The sequence below is a fragment of the Suricata suricatta genome, chromosome 15 (genome assembly GCF_006229205.1).
Source record: "Suricata suricatta isolate VVHF042 chromosome 15, meerkat_22Aug2017_6uvM2_HiC, whole genome shotgun sequence".
Taxonomy (NCBI): domain Eukaryota; kingdom Metazoa; phylum Chordata; class Mammalia; order Carnivora; family Herpestidae; genus Suricata; species Suricata suricatta.
This window is the reverse complement of record NC_043714.1, coordinates 27329803-27333412: the sequence shown is the minus strand read 5'-3', so window position 1 is coordinate 27333412 and position 3610 is coordinate 27329803. Positions and strand designations below refer to the sequence as shown.

Sequence of the window (3610 nt, the reverse complement as noted above, 5' to 3'; positions counted from 1 at the left end):
TCATGGTAACTGATATGGTAAACTGGAGGGTAGGGGTTGATTGGCATTGACATCATGACCCACAGTTTTACTGAGCAAACAATATGTGAAAAGTGGCCCCACCACAAAACACACATCGACTGTATACGGAAGAGGAACCACCACTGAGGCACCACTGAGGATTCAGGGGAGCCTGGAACAGCATGCAAAGCCCAAAGCTAACTGGGAGCTTGCAGCTGCTCCCAGGCTAGCCTGGCAAGGAGCTGTGTGGAATGAAGCTGTTCTTTTTGGCAAAGAATAGGCTCCATATTGTAGAGTCTCAAAAGTGGGGATGCAAACAACAACTGGACTTTCCAGGAGTTCCATTCAGCTGGAAAGTACAGTGAGTCCACAGAATCCAAAATGATTTCCATAGGTTGCACTTAACATATATGAATTAAGTTATTTTTAAAAACCACACTAAGAATAACAACAGTAAAACAAACCAAAAAAAACTGCACAAGTACATATGAGAAAGATGTGGTCAACTAGAAGCATATGTAAAAGAAGTGAGGAGCTTTGATGATCTCAGTATGAGTCAGCCACATACAATGAGGAAGCTGAATATGGATTTGAGCTGCATTCAGTGTATTCTGATATTCAGGATTCGGGAGGTGACAGTTCTTTCCCACAGGATTCTATGCCCCACCTCCCCACCTCTAGAAAATAATTTGTACTGAGATCACACCAGCCGCACAATCGGCTGCTGACATTAACCTCCTTCTTCCTTCGTAATTCGGTCTTTCTTAAGTAGTCCTATGAAAGCTGTCTTCTCTTCCACAGTCTAGAATCTGCCATGACCCAAGCTTGGAGGTGGTGTCAGTGAATTTAAGGTCAGTCTTCTCCATGGCCCGCTGTTTGGTCTGCACCAGCAAACCAGATTTGTGGAGAGTAAGCACTGGCTTCTTAATTCCTACCATACAGCCTTTCAGTGTGACAGCATTGGTCACTTCACTGCAGTGGACAAAGCTACCCAGAGGGTTGATGCTCTTGTCAGATAATAATCGGTGGAAACAATGTCCCTAATGTGCTTGCCATCCTACATGAGGGAGCCCTGACCAATCTTGTAGGTCTTCTTGTTGATCTCAGTGCGGTGATCGTAACTTTTCTACCCTACCTGAGCCATAGGCAGACTTGCACAGCACTCAGTGGGTTTTGCAGGGTAGCTCCTTGGTATGCCAATGGCCAGTGACCCCTTTGTAGCCTTTGGGCTTGGTGACACCAGTGACATCGATCATCTCATTCTAAGCAAACACTTGGGCCACAGGCGTCTGCTGCCCCAACGTCTCATGGGCCCAGGCCAGCTTCTTGGCCACAGTACCTCTGTTCATCTGGATCTCCATAAGGTGGGCCTTCTGGTGCAGAGAAGCAGGCACATCTGAGTGTGGGCAATGACACAGATCACCTTGGCAGTACTTGTTCCTGTTGTTGAAGTCCTTCTCTAGCTGCTTTTTGCCATCATCTTACTGCCACTTGCAGTATTTGGTGAAGGCCTTTTTCTTAGACTTAGTCTAGTTCTTATGGAAGCACCTTTTGCATTCATCATGGATGGCTCATAGCAACAATGGTCTTAAAGGTACGGAGGTCTCCAGGGGTTTCCACACAGTCCATGATGCCCGCAGCCACCATGGGTGGTATCTCCACAGTGCCCACAGACTCCACAACATCCTTCTTTGTTCACCTTGGATCCTGGCCTGCTGACCTCCCGTACTATGTGAGCCATGACAGCCTTGTATCCCAGGAAGGCAGGGAGGTGGTCAGGCTTGGAGGAGTCATCCTTGGGGAAGCTCTTCACCTTCCCAGCAGTTCCGGCTGCTACATTTCTGAGGCAGGAAGCTCAAGGACCCATGCCTGGGAGCAGAGAAGTTCCTGTGGGACATTCTGCTGTTGAACACTGCCAGCAGAGTGGGATTTGATGTTTAAATTATATACACGGCTAATATTTACTAAATGCTTACTGTATATCAGCTTATGGACTAAATGCTTTGTGTTATTCCCTTAATCCACATAATAAGCCTTAGGTTGTGTCCTCTTAGTGCCTCCCTCCCACCCAGTGTGTGTAGATTAGGGCGGTATTATTCTGTGGGGTTGGCCCTATGTGTGGTCTGGCTAGGGACAGATCTGGGGCTGGGTGATCAAACTCTTAGCTGGGAACAGACTTCTAAAAGTCCACAACTGCAAAAGAGTAGGCCTGAAGGATACAGGATGGTGGGTTGCGAGGATCGAGGAAGTCTAACACACGAGAAGCTGCTGGAAGAACACCCTTCCACAAGAAAAAGAGAGGGATAGTTGAAGTACTTGAGCCAGAGAAGAGGAATGAGATCATTCAGCACAGCCTGAGAAATCAGCATAGAACCAGCTAGTTAGAAGAATGGGGAGGGGGCACCTGGGCGGCTCAGTTGGTTGAGCATCTGAGTCTTGAGTTTGGCTCCGGCTGTGATCTCACAGTTCATGGATTTGAGCCCCATGTGAGGCTCTGCACTGGCAGTACAGAGCATGCTTGGGATTCTCTCTTTCCTTCTCTCGCTGCCCCTCCACCCCCTCAAAAAAAAAGAATGGGGATGTAGATCGGTCTATTTAAAAATAAATTTTCTATAAAATAATTATGGGTGTCCCAAAATGGAACTGGCTGCCTAGTGAGGCACCAAGCACCCACTAGGTATTCTAGCAGGAAGCAAATGCTCATCTAATGGGAAGAGGCCCGGAAACGCTCAACACAAAAGCAGACGAGGGTCTGAAATTGCTCTTTTTTGCTGCTCTCACTATTTTTTAACCAGTGAAAATATATCTGTATGACAGTATTCTGTAATCTGGCACTTTACCTAATGGAGAGAAAAGCTCAGGTCAGGTCTTAAGTAGCAAGAGATTCAAATAGTAGTTGAGTATAGGAAAATTCAGTGATGGCAGAGAAAATGGAGAGCAAAAAAATTTAATGATTCTTTTCAGAAGAAAACAGGAAGTTAACACTTGATTTATAGCATGTGAATGGCAATCTTGTATGTCCATTGGTGCTTTGATAAAAATGCCTTGATAAAAATATAAAAAATTTATTTTATAACATTGTAAAATAGTTTCTTAAAAAACAAAGTTAAATAAGGGACTTCTAGCGGCGCCTGGGTGGCTCATAGGCTAAGCATTATGATCTCGCAGTTCGTTGGTTTGAGCCCTGCATCCAGCTCTGTGCTGACAGCTCAGAGCCTGGAACCTGTTCCGGATTCTGTCTTCTTCTCTCTCTGTCCCTCCCCCCCTAGCACTCTGTCGCTCTCTCAAAAATAAACATTAAAAAAGTTTAAAAAAATAATAAGGGACTTGTACCAACTTCTTTTTAGAAGATTTAGCAGAGCTTTCATTTAATGATATATTAGGATAACATATAACATCACAGAGATTCTAGAGCTGGCCTTTGGCTCTCTTTGCCTTACTAATCCCAGAGCAAACAAAAACCTCATGACTAGCGGTGGTATTTCCACCTCTCAGCAAGCTTTCTTAAAAGAACAGATATTGATAAGAACAGCACTTAACCATTTTACTGCCCATTGTAAATTAACAAAAGTAAATTAGCAATTAAAACTCCGTATTTGCAAGGTTGGCA

The 3610-nt window shown here is 44.8% G+C and overlaps 1 pseudogene; it reads right to left on the bottom strand.

The window, feature by feature from the left end:
* Positions 1–730: 730 nt before the first annotated feature.
* LOC115278800 lies at positions 731–1898 on the bottom strand (annotated as a pseudogene).
* Positions 1899–3610: the final 1712 nt, after the last annotated feature.